The 18,028-nt window shown below is 43.1% G+C and overlaps 1 protein-coding gene across 1 annotated transcript in view; it reads right to left on the bottom strand.

Moving 5' to 3' along the window:
* Positions 1-17,613, bottom strand: part of LOC110489360 (hippocalcin-like protein 1) — a 64,039-nt gene extending 46,426 nt beyond the window's left edge. The window contains exon 1 of the mRNA XM_036970956.2: positions 17,115-17,613. The gene's annotated coding sequence lies outside the window, so the exon portion shown is untranslated. The remainder of the gene's footprint in view (positions 1-17,114) is intronic.
* Positions 17,614-18,028: the final 415 nt, after the last annotated feature.

Here is an 18,028-nt window from a genome sequence, read left to right as displayed (position 1 = left end):
AGTCTGCAGGTAGTAACTAAGTTGGGAGTCTGTACGAGGTCAGTCTGTATGAAGTAACTAAGTTGGGAGTCTGCAGGAAGTAACTAAGTTGGGAGTCTGTATGAAGTAACTAAGTTGGGAGTCTGTACGAGGTCAGTCTGTATGAAGTCAGAGTCTGTATGAGGTAACTAAGTCAGAGTCTGTATGAGGTAACTAAGTCAGAGTCTGTATGAGGTAACTAAGTCAGAGTCTGTACGAGGTCAGTCTGTATGAGTTAACTAATTCAGAGTCTGTATGGGGTAACTAAGTCAGAGTCTGTACGAGGTCAGTCTGTATGAGGTAACTAAGTCAGAGTCTGTATGAGGTAACTAAGTCAGAGTCTGTACGAGGTCAGTCTGTATGAGGTAACTAAGTCAGAGTCTGTATGGGGTAACTAAGTCAGAGTCTGTATGGTAGGGATGTTACGTTGACCGTATTACTGCTACACCGGTGGTCAGGATGGCAGTCAAATTACATGTGATCGCTTCAATTCAAATCAAATCAAATCCCGATGCTTTAGTCGCGGTATTAGGCTTCTACGTGCTCTGATGCTGCTGATTGGTCATTAGTAACCTACCAAACTTGCTAACTGCCTGGTACTCAGCACTCTATTGTCCCTCTAATCACTAACATCAATGCAAATATAAGGATAAATCTAATCAAACACTTCATGAGAGCCCTTGAGCTCATGTTGCGCAACATTTCTATGGGCTATGAAATTGAGAAAACAGAGTGATGGCCTCTTTTAAAAAGAGGATGATCCCGTCAGCTTTATATAGTCTAGGCCTACTATATTTATTTCTCAACTTTCCTAATATTAAGCACATTGCTTCTCTTTACAACAGGAGTATAGCCTACCTGGGCTGGCATGAAAATGAACCACAGGAAAAGTCAATGGTTTCTGAAAACAAGGCCGCCAAAGTTTCTTACTCAATCTCAAAGATATGTTTCTGTTTGTCTGTCCGTCGTCATTAAGTCTCTTTTGTCAATTGGGAGTTTTTTTTTCCACTATTTATTAAGTGCGAGGATGACTGTATTTTTTCCCCCCTGCCCCTGTTGAGACATGTGCATGATAATGGTCCATTCTAAATTTCACACATATATTATTTAGTACATGTAAAGACAAGATTAATTCAAGAATAGTCTGACGGGTGACAATATTAGTCACTTGTGTATATGATGGCCAGCTTAACGCAAACAGCGCATACATTTTTTGCAACTTTTTCAAATCATAGTCGCACACCTCATGTAGCCTAGCCCATAGGCCTATATGTTTTAATAAGGTTTGTATCACAGCTAAAGTGGCCAAATAACTTCTTAAAATTAAGCACATTAATCTGCTTTACAGGGGGGTGTAGAGCCTAACTGGCAAACATAAGCAGCGTGTGAATTTCATGTTTGGGGAAGATAATTTTAACCATAAATAAATGCACATTTATAATAAAAGCATTACATGCACAACTGCATTTGCGGTCACTTTTGATAATGATGTTTTCCCGCTAACGGAACAATTGCGATTATATTCTACTGCCATGTGAGAATTGTTGCGTTTATAATGTGAAGAAATAGCCTAATAGTTTATCAACATTTTAAGCTAAACGTTCCGATCTGCTGCGTCAGGTTCATTACTGAAAAAAATAACGAAAATATGTTTTATGCCTAGTGGTTGTATTCATTTGGGATCTATCGCATCCCACAACTGTCCCAGACTATGTTTGGAATATTTATGTCTTCGCAAAGAACACAATAGGTCCCTTATAGTATTTTTGTACTATGGGGGATAGTAGATTGACATAATAGGCTAGCGCTTTTGCTGTTCATACCTCATCTCGTTGGCTGACGAAAAGTAAAATGGGGACAGTTCTTCCAATATCTTTAATATGTGCATCGGATTTGAATAAAGATGCGCGCAGTTCCGCGTGTAGCCTGTGAGAAAGACCCGATCAGGTGACGAGAGCCATGTGAGGGAGGGGTGCTTTGGCACGCAGCCGGAAGAAGGGAATTTTAATGATTATATTCAGCCCAAGGACAACAGCCACTAGCTACAATAGACATGGATTTTTTTTCAGGGGGCATTACGGCCACCCAAAGGGGATGCCGCCATTATCAGGAGTGTACAGCCTGTGCGAGAAAAAAAACAAAGCAGAACTCATGCCTTTCATGCAACTTTTTTCAAATCATCATTAGAGTCGCATCATTCCGCCTTACAATTTATTAAAAATCAAAACATACATCCCAACGTTTATAGAACAAAGTCACATTAATAACTTTAAATTAAGCATCTAGGAGGACCTATTTCTTTGTTAACCACTCAACACAGAATAGCCACTTGTGCGCACTCCCTTAAATCGTTTGGAGGAAACTACAAAATAATATAAAATACTGCCACAGAATTCCAAGCAAATCTAGTCTGCTAAATGAACTAGTGTAGCCCACAGCCATATGGCATAGCCAGATCAGGACCTGACATCAGGACATCTCAGAGGATGCTATTCTGTTCTTCTGAAATAGAATACATTTCATTCATTCCTGTTTTTTTTAGACCTGTCTGTGTGGAAGCCAGGAGATGCTAAATGTGTTTATCTTAATTAACCGGCCATTACCGGCCAGAAGTAACTAAGTCAGAGTCAGTATAAATGAACTAAGTCAGAGTCTGTATGAAGTAACTAAGTCAGAGTCAGTATGAAGTAACTAAGTCAGAGTCAGTATGAAGTAACTAAGTCAGAGTCTGTATGAAGTAACTAAGTCAGAGTCTGTATGAATTAACTAAGTCAGAGTCCGTATAAATGAACTAAGTCAGAGTCAGATTGAAGTAATTAAGTCAGAGTCTATGAAGTAACTAAGTCAGAGTCTGTATGAAGTAACTAAGTCAGAGTCTGTATGAAGTAACTAAGTCAGAGTCTGTATGAATTAACTAAGTCAGAGTCCGTATAAATGAACTAAGTCAGAGTCAGTATGAATGAACTAAGTCAGAGTCAGTATGAAGTAACTAAGTCAGAGTCTGTATAAATTAACTAAGTCAGAGTCAGTATGAATTAACTAAGTCAGAGTCAGTATAAATGAACTAAGTCAGAGTCCGTATAAATTAACTAAGTCAGAGTCAGATTGAAGTAATTAAGTCAGAGTCAGTATAAATTAACTAAGTCAGAGTCAGTTTGAAGTAACTAAGTCAGAGTCAGTATGAAGTAACTAAGTCAGAGTCAGTATGAAGTAACTAAGTCAGAGTCAGTATGAATGAACTAAGTCAGAGTCAGTATGAAGTAACTATGTCAGAGTCAGTATGAATGAACTAAGTCAGAGTCAGTATGAATGAACTAAGTCAGAGTCAGTATGAAGTAACTAAGTCAGAGTCAGTATGAATGAACTAAGTCAGAGTCTATGAAGTAACTAAGTCAGAGTCAGTATGAATGAACTAAGTCAGAGTCAGTTTGAAGTAACTAAGTCAGAGTCAGTATGAAGTAACTAAGTCAGAGTCAGTATGAATTAACTAAGTCAGAGTCAGATTGAAGTAACTAAGTCAGAGTCAGTATGAATTAACTTAGTCAGAGTCAGTATGAAGTAACTAAGTCGGAGTCCGTATAAATGAACTAAGTCAGAGTCAGTATGAAGTAACTAAGTCAGAGTCCGTATAAATGAACTAAGTCAGAGTCCGTATAAATGAACTAAGTCAGAGTCAGATTGAAGTAATTAAGTCAGAGTCAGTATAAATTAACTAAGTCAGAGTCAGTTTGAAGTAACTAAGTCAGAGTCAGTATGAAGTAACTAAGTCAGAGTCAGTATGAATGAACTAAGTCAGAGTCAGTATGAATGAACTAAGTCAGAGTCAGTATGAAGTAACTATGTCAGAGTCAGTATGAATGAACTAAGTCAGAGTCAGTATGAATGAACTAAGACAGACTCAGATTGAAGTAATTAAGTCAGAGTCTGTATAAATTAACTAAGTCAGAGTCAGAATAAATTAACTAAGTCAGAGTCAGTATGAATTAACTAAGTCAGAGTCAGTATGAAGTAACTAAGACAGAGTCTGATTGAAGTAATTAAGTCAGAGTCTGCATCTATTAACTAAGTCAAAGTCAGGGGAATGATTTCTGGACAGGACATTAAAGGTGAAATCCTCTGTATGTAAGTATATTACAGTGTATTAGAGCTAGGGAAAATGTCCCATTAATGTGATGAGACTTTGGGGCAATGCTCAGAACCCCTTAATCAGTGAGAACGCCCTCTACCTCTCTCTCTCGCTCTCTCTCTCTCTCTCTCTCTCTCTCTCTCTTTTTTGAGTCACACACTTTGTTTGTGAATGAGAGGGTGAGGGAAGGTGAACTTCATTATTTTAAAGTTGTTCTTCACAGAGGTGATGAAAAAGGATGCATGAATAGAGGAGGGGCTCCCGGGCTGTTTTCCAGCTCTCTGATGAGAAGACCTTGTTGCTGTAACTCTCCTTCAGACCTGTCTACTTCCCTCACCCGCTTCTATAACTCTCCATCTCTCTCACCCGCTTCTATAACTCTCCATCTCTCTCACCCGCTTCTATAACTCTCCACCTCTCTCACCAGCTTCTATAACTCTCCATCTCTGTCACCAGCTTCTATAACTCTGCATCTCTCTCACCCGCTTCTATAACTCGCCTTCAGAACTCTCCCCTCTACCCCTCACCCCTCTTTCAGACCTCTCTCCCCTCACCCCTCCTTCAGAACTCTCTCCCCTCCTTGTCACTCCCTGACCGTAGAGCTTTTTATGTCTCTATTTTTGGGCTGGTCAGGGTGTGATTTGGGTGGCCATTCTATGTTATTTTTCTATGTGTTTCCATTTCTTTGTTTTTGCCGGGTATGGTTCTCAATCAGGGACAGCTGTCGATCGTTGTATCTGATTGAGAACCATACTTAGGTAGCTTTTCCCCACAGGGTTTTTGTGGGTAGTTGTTTTCCGTATCAGTGTTTCATTTATTCTCTTGTTATTTTGGTATTTAGTGTTCAGTTCAATAAATACATATGAACATTTACCACGCTGCACCTTGGTCCTCTCCTTCCAACAGCCGTTACACTCCTTCAGACCTCTCTCCCTAATCTTAACCCTTTAACCTGACCCCTAAACTTAACCCTAACCCCTAGCCCAGCTAATGTCAGCCACCTAGCTAGAATTCGTAACACATCACATGTATGCGTATAATTAGTAAAATATAGTACATTTAGCAAATTTGTTACATATTGTACGTTTTGCAAATTCGGATCATATAATACACATTTTAATTTGTAACATACAGTAGCTGTCACAACCTGATCTGTTTCACATGTCTTTCAGCTTGGCTCCAACCCCCTGCAGGTGTAGCCCATCTTCCCCAGTATCCCCGGTGTATTTATACCTGTGTTGTTCTCTGTTTGTCTGTTCGTCTTGTCAGCTCTTACCAGCGTGCTTTCCCGCCTTCCTGTTTGTCTAGTTCTGTTTCTTAGTTTTTCCCGGTTCTGACCATTCTGCCTGCCCGGACCCCGAGCCTGCCTGTCGTCCTGTACCCGCCTGACTCTGACCTGATCACGAACCTCTACCTGTCCTGTGTTTCTAATACATTATCTGAGAAGTGTACTATCTGCCTCCTGTGTCTGCATCAGGGTCATATCCTGAGTCTTGAAAGTATCACTTGAAATGGGGGGGTTGTACATCCAAAAATGAATAGGCTACCTGGGGCGGCAGGTAGCCTAGAGTGTTGGACTTGGAACCAAAAGGTTGCAAGATCAAATCATCAAGCTGACAAGGTTACAAAAAACTGTTGTTCTGCCCCAAGGCAGTTAACCCACTAGGTGGTCATTGACAATAAGAATTTGTTCTTAACTGACATGCCTAGTTAAATAAAAGTGAACATTGTTTTTGAAAAATACATACCATAGGAAAAGTAACATATCATATTTACATACTGAATAATATTAAATGTTGTGAGAACAGGTTGAAAATAACACATTAGGAGACAGAACAGTATGTAGATGTAACGGATGTGAAACGGCTAGCTTAGTTAGCGTGGGCGCTAAATAGCGTTTCAATCAGTGACGTCACTTGCTCTGAGACCTTGAAGTAGTAGTTCCCCTTGCTCTGCAAGGGCCGCGGCTTTTGTGGAGCGATGGGTAACGACGCTTCGTAGGCGTCAGTTGTTGATGTGTGCAGAAGGTCCCTGGTTCGCGCCCGGGTATGGGCGAGGGGACGGTTTAAAAAATATTATACTGTTACATTGATGCTGTTGACCCGGATTACTGGTTGCTGCGGAGGAAGGTCAAAAGGGGGGTGAGTGTAACGGATGTGAAACGGCTAGCTTAGTTAGCGTGGGCGCTAAATAGCGTTTCAATCAGTGACGTCACTTGCTCTGAGACCTTGAAGTAGTAGTTCCCCTTGCTCTGCAAGGGCCGCGGCTTTTGTGGCGCGATGGGTAACGATGCTTCGAGGGTGACTGTTGATGTGTGCAGAAGGTCCCTAGTTCGCGCCCGGGTATGGGCGAGGGGACGGTCTAAATTTGTACTGTAGAGTATGGCAAAAACACAAAATGCCATTCCATTTGCTCCGTTCCAGCTGTTATTATGAGCCGTTCTCTCCTCAGCAGGCTCCTGTGACACAAACACGCACGCACACACAAGCATGCACACATACATTCCAGGGCCAGAGGTTACAGCTTTCCCAAATAAGGTTAAAAAAAATCCAGCATATACTGTCGGAGCATTCAGGGGAGAGAGAAAAAGCCTGGGAAACAACCTCAATCTAGTCTGCTATGCTAACTTCCCACATTCTAGAAGTCTAGACTGCTATGCTAACTTCCCACATTCTAGAAGCCTAGACTGCTATGCTAACTTCCCACATTCTAGAAGTCTAGACTGCTATGCTAACTTCCCACATTCTAGAAGCCTAGACTGCTATGCTAACTTCCCACATTCTAGAAGTCTAGACTGCTATGCTAACTTCCCACATTCTAGAAGTCTAGTCCGCTATGCTAACTTCCCACATTCTAGAAGTCTAGTCCGCTATGCTCACTTCCCACATTCTAGAAGTCTAGTCCGCTATGCTAACTTCCAACATTCTGGAAGTCTAGTCTGCTATGCTAACTTCCCACATTCTAGAAGTCTAGTCTACTATGCTAACTTCCCACATTCTAGAAGTCTAGTCTACTATGCTAACTTCCCATATTCTAGAAGTCTAGACTGCTATGCTAACTTCCCACATTCTAGAAGTCTAGACTGCTATGCTAACTTCCCACATTCTAGAAGTCTAGTCCGCTATGCTAACTTCCCACATTCTAGAAGTCTAGTCCGCTATGCTAACTTCCCACATTCTAGACGTCTCGGCCCTGCATGTCATGACAAAGGGGGACTAAAAATACCTCGCACACACACCCACACGACTCTCATCAGAAAGGCCCTCTAAGCGAGAATTTCTCCTTCACCAGAGATCATGTGGCACCGTGTGTGTGTCACTGGGAGGGCTGAGCAGAGAGAAGAGGCACTAGCTACCTGGGAGTACATTTCCCACAATACACTGCTTCAGCCTGTACTAATCTGTACTCTATGTGCTGGATACCAGGTGAAATAAAATCTGTTGGTGAGACCTAGAGCAAGGCACTTAAAATCAAATTGCTCCTGTAAGTCTCTCTGGATAAAGAGTGTCTGCAAAATGATGACAACATAAAATGTATTTCCATTTCAGCCAGCCACTACACCCACCATCTCAGATCTGAAATTGTTTCCATAGTTAGAGAGAAGATGAGCACTCCTATACCATTATTAGGTTGAAATATTAGTTTGATGTCTGAGAAATTAAACTAATTGATTTCACCCAAATTTGGCCATTTTAACATTTACAGGATTCATTTAACATTCATTAAAGAAATGTATAAAATACTATTATTATTTAACAATGAGTAAGACAAAAAAAAAATCAAAAACCAAAATACCTTATTTACATAAGTATTCAGACCCTTTGCTATGTGACAAGAAATTGAGTTCAGGTGTATCCTGATTCCATTGAACATCATTGACATGTTTCCTCAAATTGTTTGGAGTCCACCTGTGGTAAATTCAATTGATTGGAAATAATTTGGAAAGGCACACACCTGTCTATATAAGGTCCTACAGTTGACAGTGGATGTCAGTGCAAAAACCAAGCCATGAGGTCGAAGGAATTGTCCACAGAGCTCTGAGACAGGATTGTGTTGAGGCAGAGATCTGGGGAAGGGTATCCTCAAAACCATTCTGCAGCATTGAATGTCCCCAAGAACACAGTTGAACACAGTTGCCTACATCATTCTTACTAGGCAATCGCGGGGAGAAGGGCCTTGGTCAGGGAGGTGACCAAGAACCAGATGGTCACTCTGAGAGTCCTCCAGAGTTCCTCTGTGGAGATGGGAGAAACTTCCAGAAGGACAACCATCTCTGCAGCACTCCACCAATCACGCCTTTACGGTAGAGTGGCCAGACGGAAGCCACTCTTCAGTAAAAGGAACATGACAGCGCACTTGGAGTTTGCCAAAAGGCACCTAAATACTCTCAGACCATAAGAAATAAGGATCTCTGGTCTGATGAATCCAAGACTAAACTCTTTGGCCTGAATGCCAAGCGTTACGTCTGGAGGAAACCTGGCACCATCCCATTGGTGAAGCATGGTGGTGGCAGCATCATGCTGTGGGGATGTCTTTCAGCGGCAGGGACTGGGAAACTAGTCTCTGCACACTGCCCTATCCCATCTGGACAAGAGGAATACCTATGAAAGAATGTTGTTTATTGACTATAAATCAGCATTCATCACCATAGTTCCCTCCAAGGTTGTCATTAAGCTTGAGGCCCTGGGTCTGAATCCCGCCCTGTGCAACTGGGTCCTGGACTTCCTGACAGGCTGCCCCCAGGTGGTGAAGGTAGGAAACAACACCCCCACTCTGCTGATCCTCAACACTGGGACCCCACATAGGTGCGTGATCTGCCCCATCATGTACTCCTTCTCTTAGGTCAGTTAGGATCACCACTTCATTTTAAGAATGTGAAATGTCAGAATAATAGTAGAGAGAATGATTTATTTCAGCTTTTATTTATTTCATCACATTACCAGTGGGTCGGAAGTTTACATACACTCAATTAGTATTTGGTAGCATTGCCTTTAAATTGTTTAACTCGGGTCAAACGTATCGGGTAGCCTTCCACAAGCCTCCTGTTTTTGTTTTATGATTTCACTGCCATACTGTGTTGTATCACTAGCCACTTTAAACTATGCCACTTTGTTTACACACCCTACATTATTCATCTCATATGTATTAAATTGTACTCGATACCATCTACTGCATCTTGCCTATGCCGTTCTGTACCATCACTTATTCATATATCTTTATGTACATATTCTTGATCCCTTTACACTTGTGTGTATAAGGTAGTAGTTTTGGAATTGTTAGGTTAGATTACTCGTTGGTTATTACTGCATGGTCGGAACTAGAAGCACAAGCATTTCGCTACACTCGCATTAGCATCTGCTAACCATGTGTATGTGACAAATAAAATTCAATTTGATCTTGTCCAGCCATGGAAATAAGTCCCAGACTTTGTCCTCCATGATTTTATTAACGTGATTTTTCAAGTTTTATGCTTGTTTATTTTTAAATGGTCGTATTAATAAACTAAACTAAAAATCCCTTTAAATTGTTTAACTCGGGTCAAATGTTTCAGGTAACCTTCCACAAGCTTCCCACAAAAAGTGGGGTGAATTTTGGCCCATTCCTCCCAACAGAGCTGGTGTAAGTGAGTCAGGTTTGTAGGCCTCCTTGCTCCCACTCGCTTTTTCAGTTCTGCCCACAATTTTCTATATGATTGAGGTCAGGGTTTTGTGATGGCCACTCCAATACCTTGACTTTGTTGTCCTTAAGCCATTTTTGCCCCAACTTTGGAAGTACAGTGCCTTGCGAAAGTATTCGGCCCCCTTGAACTTTGCGACCTTTTGCCACATTTCATGTGTATGCTTGGGGGTCATTGTCCATTTGGAAGACCCATTTGCGACCAAGCTTTAACGTCCTGACTGATGTCTTGAGATGTTGCTTCAATATATCTAACTAATTTTCCTCCCTCATGATGCCATCTATTTTGTGAAGCGCACCAGTCCTTCCTGCAGCAAAGCACCCCCCACAACATGATGCTGCCACCCCGTGCTTCACGGTTGGGATGGTGTTCTTCGGCTTGCATGCCACCCCTTTTTTCTCTAATCATAACGATGGTCATTATGGCCAAACAGTTATATTTCATCAGACCAGAGGACATTTCTCCGAAAAGTACAATCTTTGTCCCCATGTGCAGTTGCAAACCGTAGTCTGGCTTTTGTATGGCGGTTTTGGAGCAGTGGATTCTTCCTTGCTGAGCGGCCTTTCAGGTTATGTCGATTTAGGACGCGTTTTACTGTGGATTTAGATGTCTTCGTACCTGTTTCCTCCAGCATCATCACAAGGTCCTTTGCTGTTGTTCTGGGATTGATTTGCACTTTTCACACCAAAGTACGTTCATCACGAGGAGACAGAACACGTCTCTTTCCTGAGCAGTATGACGGCTGCGTGGTACCATGGGGTTTATACTTGCGTACTATTGTTTGTACAGATGAACGTGGTACCTTCAGGCATTTGGAAATTGCTCTCAAGGATGACCCAGACTTCTGGAGGTCTACAAAAATAATTCTGAGGTCTTGGCTGATTTCTTTTGATTTTCCCATGATGTCAAGCGAAGAGGCACTGGGTTTGAAGGTACGCCTTGAAATACATCCACAGGTACACCTCCAATTGACAAATTATATTAATTAGCCATTCAGAAGCTTCTAACGCCATGACATCATTTTATGGAATTTTCCAAGCTGTTTAAATGTTTAAAGGCACAGTCAACTTATGTAAACATATGTAAACTTCTGACCCACTGGAATTATGATACGGTGAATTATAAGTGAAATAATCTGTAAACAATTTTTGGTAAAATGACTTGTGTCATGCACAAAGTAGATGTCCTAACTGACTTGCCAAAACTATAGTTTGTTAATTAACAAGAAATGTGTGGAGTGGTTGAAAAATGAGTTTTAATGACTCCAACCTAAACTTCCGACTTCCACTGTATGTATATAGTCTTAATTCATTCCTACTTAGATTTGTGTGTATTGGGCATATGTTGTGTAATTTGTTAGATATTACTGCAATGTCAGAGCTAGAAGCACAAGCCTTTTGCACAAGCAACCCGCAATAACATCAGCTATTTACATGTTTGTAACCAATACCATTTTATTTTATTTTATTTTGGATCGAGGGAAAGATGAACGGAACAAAGTACAGAGCGATTGTTGATGAAAACCTGCTCCAGAGCGCTCAGGACCTCAGACTGGTGCAAAGGTTCACCTTCCAACAGGACAACGACCCTAACCACACAGCCAAGACAACACAGGAGTGGCTTCGGGACAAGTCTCTGAATGTCCTTGAGTGACCCAGCCAGAGCCCGGACTTGAACCCGATCAAACATCTCTGGAGAAACCTGAAAATAGGTTTGTAGCAACGGTCCCCACCCAACCTGACAGAGCTTGAGAGGATCTGCAGAGAAGAATGGGAGAAACTCCCAAAATACAGGTGTGCCAAGCTTGTAGCGTCATACCAAAGAAGAAGAAGAAGACCAAGTAAATCAGTGGGTTTTGAACATTTCTCTCTCTGTGTCTTCTTTTTCTTTCTCCTCTTCCTCTCATCTTCCTCCAATCTCCTCCAGCGGGTCCAGTACTCATATCAGACCTCTCTTGTTCTCTCTTACTCTCTCAAGCTTTTCATCTCTCTCTCTCTCTCTCTCTCTCTCTCTCTCTCATGCTGATGACACAGTACTATGTCAGCCCTTAGCTGTAGGAAGTGACAGGAAGCCAGAGCACCACTGCTGTGTGTGTGCGTAGCACTCCTGACAAAACCCTGTTGACTGATGGATGATGGCTGACCATGCACTAGAGCACAGCTAGCACCAGTCACTGTCTGAACTGACCACTCAGTACAGAGACCAGAATAAAGACATGTATTGACCAGGAATATTAACGCCAAGTCCTCTTTGAGAACGCAATAAATCATTTAGAGGATGTTCTGAGGGCGGGGGGGGGGGGTGCTTAACTCAATATTAGGGAGGTGTTCCTAATGTTTTGTGTACCCAGTGTAGTACCACGTCTTCTAGGAGTTTTTCACTGTGTGAACAAAAATATGTTATTATTCCTGCCATTACCCACAAATCCTGGATAACAGTTATAATTAAATAGGGTCCTTAGGTGTTTTTCACAGCCCTAGGGTAGCTGTATTCTGCTCCAGAGGGGAAAAACACACACACACACACACACTTTCCAAAGCCTCTCAGAATGTCTGTATGACAGAGAGGAGAGAAGGCCCTTTACAGTCATTACAGCTGCTTATAAAATGCCTCCAACCTACACAGAGAGAGCTGCACTCGCCCATGCATCCCAAATGCCACACTATTCCCTATATAGTGCACTATACCAGGGCCCATAAGGGAACAGGGGGCCATTTGAGCCACATCCCACCAGTCTGTTTGGATTGAAGATACATACACAGCTGGGGGGGAATCCTAGCATGGCATTCTCCAGATTCTGTTCAGGCATAAGAGAGTCTCCTAAATTGAAAGGACCCTTGAGGACTTAATAAAAGGAAAATTCCACCCAGAAACTATATTTTGGTATTTGTTTCATTAGTCCATTGTTGACCCAGTCCCACATTGTTTTGTTTGTCAGCAATCAAGTTGTCAAGATGTGTAACTTTCAAAATACAGAAATGCAAGATGGGGTGGCAGGGTAGCCTAGTGGTTAGAGCGTTCGACCAGTAACCGGAAGATTGCAAGTTCAAATCCCTGAGCTGGCAAATCTGTTGTTCTGGCCCTGAACAAACCCACTAGGCTTTACCCACTCATTGAATATAAGTATTTCTTCTTATTAACTACCTTGAGGTTAAAAAAAAGGTTAAAAAAAAAGATGCAAAGCTTTGACAAAAGGCTGTGAGGCCAATAACTAAGCTCAATACTGGCAAGCGCAGTGAACTGTTTTTAATTTGTTGTTGTTGATTTGATTAGAAAATAGGAAGAAAATAGAATAAGTATTGGGCTATAGTCAGAGGTAGAACAGAGGTAATGAGAGGAGGAGAGGATGGATTTGTGTAGTGATATGATCTTGCAGGGTCATCAGTACAGAGGGTACATAATGCCTTATCTCAATCACAACAACCCAGAGATATTAACTCAACAACACACTTTAGGCCCACTAATGGAAAAGAAAAGGAGAGGAGGAGGTGGAGGAGAGAGGTTTGGAGAGGAGGGAGGAGGGGAGGATAGGAGAGGAGGAGGATTGGAGAGGAGGAGAGAGGAGAGGAGAGGAGGAGGGGAGGATTGGAGAAAGAAGAGGAGAGAGGAAGGAGGAGGGGAGAGAGGAGGATTGGAGTGGAGGAGAGAGGAGAGGATTGGAGAGGAGGATTGGAGAGGAGGAGGGAGGAGAGGAGGATAGGAGTGGAGGAGAGGAGGAGAGAGGGGGGAAAGGAGAGTAGGATTGGAGGAGAGAGGAGAGATTGTGGATGTACTGTAGTCTATAGGAGGATAGTGTAGGAGAGAGGAGAGTGTAGGAGAGAGGAGAGTGTAGGAGAGAGGATAAAGAAGAAGGTACACGTCTCCTGCCCCACAAGAGGATCCAGCATGCTTGACCATGTATACACACACATCCATGACATGAACAAAGCCATCCCCCGCCCCCCACTTCGGCCAATCAGATCACGTCTCACTGTTCCTAGAGGGAGCCACCAACACAGAGAATAGTGAGGCGCTGGACAGAGGACGCAGACTCAATGCTGCAGGATGGTTTTGAGAATACTGATCGGAATATGTTCAAAACATTCATCCACCAACATTGAGGAATATACATTGTCCGTCAAAGGCTTCATTAGGAAATGTGTTGATGATATTGTACCCACAATAACATTCCGGACATACCCCAACCAAAAACCCTGGATGAACGGAGAAATCCATAGCATGCTGAGAGACCAAACTGCAGCATTCAATGTCAGCAGAACAAACTCCGATGACAAAGTGGCGCGCGACGCATACGAGGCATACAGACTCAAACTTTAATTGATCTTCGACCCCTCAGACTCTTGTTGCATGTGGCAAGGACTACAGACTATCACAAACTATAAGGTAAATCCAGCTGTGTGGTGCCAACTGAAGCCTCACTCACAGAAGAGCTTAAGAGCTGCTCGCATCGAGGCAGACAATACCGAGCCATCCAGGAGGACTCTCGCTGTTCTGGACGACCAGGTGCTTTCGCTCTCCTAGGCTGACGTGAGGAAAACTCTCAAAAAGAGTGAATACTCACAAAGCCGCAAGCCAACATGGAATCCCTGGGCCGCATCTCAGACATCTTCAACCTGCCCCCGTCCCAGGCTGTAATCCCAACCCCCCCTGTTCCAGGCTGCAGTCCCAATCCCCCATGTCCCAGGTTGTAATCCCAACCCCCCCTGTCCCAGGCTGCAGTCCCAATCCCCGATGTCCCAGGTTGTAATCCCAATCCCCCATGTCCCAGGTTGTAATCCCAACCCCCCCTGTCCCAGGGTGCAATCCCAACCCGCCCCTGTCCCAGGCTGTAGTCCCAATCCCCCCTGTCCCAGGTTGTAATCCCAACCCCCCCTGTCCCAGGGTGCAATCCCAACCCACCCCTGTCCCAGGCTGTAGTCCCAACCTGCTTTAATAGACCACCATTGTCTGGACAAGAGAAACACCTATGTGAGAATGCTGTTCATTGACTACAGTTCAGCATTTTAACACAATTGTTCCCTCCAAGCTCAGAGCCCTGGGTCTGAACACCACCCTCTGCAACTGGATCCTGGATTTCCTGACGGGCCGCCCCCAGGCTGTGAGGACTGGCAACAACACGTCCTTCACACTGACTCTTAAACCCAGGGATCCCCCAGGGGTGTGTCCTTAGTCCTCTGCTGTACTTCCTGTTCACCCACGACAGTGTGGCATTGCACCACACCAACTCCCATCATCAAGTCTCCATGACGACACTGCATTTGCAGGCCTGATAATCAACAATGACAAGTCAGCCTATAGGGAGGAAGTAAGTGAACTGGCATAGTGGTGTCATGACAACAACCTCTCTCTCACATCAGCAAAACAAAAGAGTTGATTGTTGACTTCAGGAAGCAGAGTCAGCAGTTTTAAGTTCCTCAACGTCCACATCGCAGAGGACTTGACATGGACCAACAACAAAAGGTCAAGAGGTCGCAACAGCATCTCTACTTCCTAAGGCGGCTGAAGAAATTCGCAGTCCCCCCCCCTCTCCAAATACTTTCGCTGCACCATCGAGAGCGTCCTGACCGATTGCATCACAGCCTAGTACGGGAAATGGTCTGACAGCGACCGCAAGGCCCTCCAGCGGGTGGTGTATAGGCTCAGGCGATACACCGTTTATACCGTATGAACGGTTACAGCAGAGACATCTCTCTGACATCTCTCCTGGATCAAGATCCTTGTTGTTCACCAATGTGTTTAAAAAATAAAATGTTTATAGCGCCCATTTGTTTGCACATTCGGTAATACCTTAGATGGTACTTAATGCAAATAAGTCTGAGCATAGATCAGCTGAGTTCACCTAAATAACCCTTTCAATGTATAAAAAAGACTGACCTTAGATCAGTCTAAGGGCAGCTTCCTCCAACTCCTTTCTTGTAGGCTACTGATGGCACTCTTAACCAGATAATGCTCTTGCTATCACATTTATAAGATGCATTAATGGCACACTACTAACAAATCTTGCGCATTCGCTTGAAACGGACTCGGTAATGCATCAGCAGTGATGGCTCCATTCATTCTCTCTCTCTCTCTCTCCGCCGTGCCATTCAACTACCGGTAAACACTACAGGCCTTGATCTTAAGTATCGATGAAGTGGTTAAAATAAGGGATTTTACGTGACTCATAAAATATTATTGACATGTTGTTTCTTTTAACAGGCAGGGAGGAAGTAAACCGTGACGCGAGAGGTCATTATAGAATGCAATTGCTCATTCTGCTATTTTATTTAGACTTTTGCAAGAGTAGGCTATGATATTAGGCCTATATCATGTAACATGTAAATAGTATATGCCAAAGCATTGGTTTAATATGTTTGTTTTATCTTTAGATTGTGTAGGCTACATACAACACTAGACCCAGGCTGATATCACTGTCAACAAATACACAGGATAGGCTAAATAACAAATATCGGTCCCGCTATGGGAAAGCATCAACTTAGCATAAGCCTCTGAGCCACATGTATAGGCTAATTATTAAAACCATAATCCTTAGGGTCACTGCGTCCACACACCGTGACACCGTCTACTGTAGACTACTGTACAGCGCATCATAACCTAACACATTCCATAACCTATACAATTCAACAATCATTCAATTCCCAAACAACAGCATTACATCGTCTGAAGAGGGCAGAAGAAGAGAACAACGTGAGATTCTGACGAGAGAGGGAGAGAGATTCCTAGGAGCACATTGAGCGCACCGCGTCGTGAATGTTACCGTCCCATCTCATTCTTTTATCCCGCGTTTCAATATATTAATTTAATTCATAAAAATAATAATAATATTTATGATATCGTTGTTGTTTTGCAATCATTGAATCCGGTTTATGCAGCCTATTGTATATGGAAAGGGATACCGTCCAATCATTGAATCCGGTTTATGCAGCCTATTGTATATGGAAAGGGATACCGTGCAAGCATTGAATCCGCTTCATACAGCCTATTGTATATGGAAAGGGCTACCGTCCAAGCATTGCACACTCTATAATTGAACAAACAAAACATGATCATTAGGCCTATATAATGGAAACAACGGTTCTCCAAGACGAAATAAATATATTTATTGCACATCTTTCAGCATATCTCAGAGAGAACGCACGCGGTATTCGATCAACAATAGCGAGCCCAACGTACCCCTGCAACGCTGTCAAACCATTAACTATTCAAAGCCGATATAAAACATTTCAGGCAGTTGTGAAAGATGTGTTGATTGATTGGAAACAAGCATAATTCATTCATTTGGTTAATTCTTACCCTTTATCTAAGAGAGAGCTCCGCAAGCTCCTGATCACCGAGCGTCGCGATGGGGACGTGGGAGCGAGAGAGACGGGAAGAGGTGGGGGGAAGTTCGGTTTTGTCTGGCTGCGTCCTCCGGTCGATAGATGTGAGATGGGAGAGAGTCCGGACTGGCTGCTTGGAACACACAGCTACTGTCTCTACTTCTTTCTCTTCTTATGCTGCTACTGCGGCTGAGCCCTGCAAACCATGTTAACGTGACACCGTCACACTCAAGCCTCGTGAGACAACAACCAGCCGACAGAGAGAGGCAGATAACGGGCGGGTGGGCGCGTGCTTCCACGAGGATAAGAGAGCGAGAGAGTTGGTAGATGGGATTTAAGGTGGTGGGGGGGGGGGGGGGGGGGGGGGATTGCGTGGTACGAGTTTAATTAGATAGCCATACGCCTATTGGCACAGCAGTTTGTGTGTCAGGGCGCACAGGCAGCTCTCTCTCTCGCTCTCCAGACTTGAGAGGATGGAGTTCAGTAGACATTATGGATAAAAGATAGAGCGCGCTCTATCCTCCTAGAATATTACAGGCTATTTACAAATAGTGGCCACAATAATTTCCGTTAACCCTTTCATAAGTAGACCATTGGCCAACTAGTCTTACTTACTAACACTTTGGGTTCAAATGTATATCATCTTACCAATTTGACAAGCCTTCAATTGACCAGGTGTCATATTAAAGTTTGGATGAATGTTGCTGTATAAATATTAAAGTTTGGATGAATGTTGCTGTATAAAAAATATTATACTGTTACATTGATGCTGTTGACCCGGATTACTGGTTGCTGCGGAGGAAGGTCAAAAGGGGGGTGAGTGTAACGGATGTGAAACGGCTAGCTTAGTTAGCGTGGGCGCTAAATAGCGTTTCAATCAGTGACGTC

The sequence above is a fragment of the Oncorhynchus mykiss genome, chromosome 30 (assembly GCF_057628025.1).
Source record: "Oncorhynchus mykiss isolate SJ-2025 chromosome 30, ASM5762802v1, whole genome shotgun sequence".
In the NCBI taxonomy this organism is placed as follows: Eukaryota; Metazoa; Chordata; class Actinopteri; order Salmoniformes; family Salmonidae; genus Oncorhynchus; species Oncorhynchus mykiss.
This window is presented reverse-complemented; position numbering and strand designations above follow the sequence as displayed.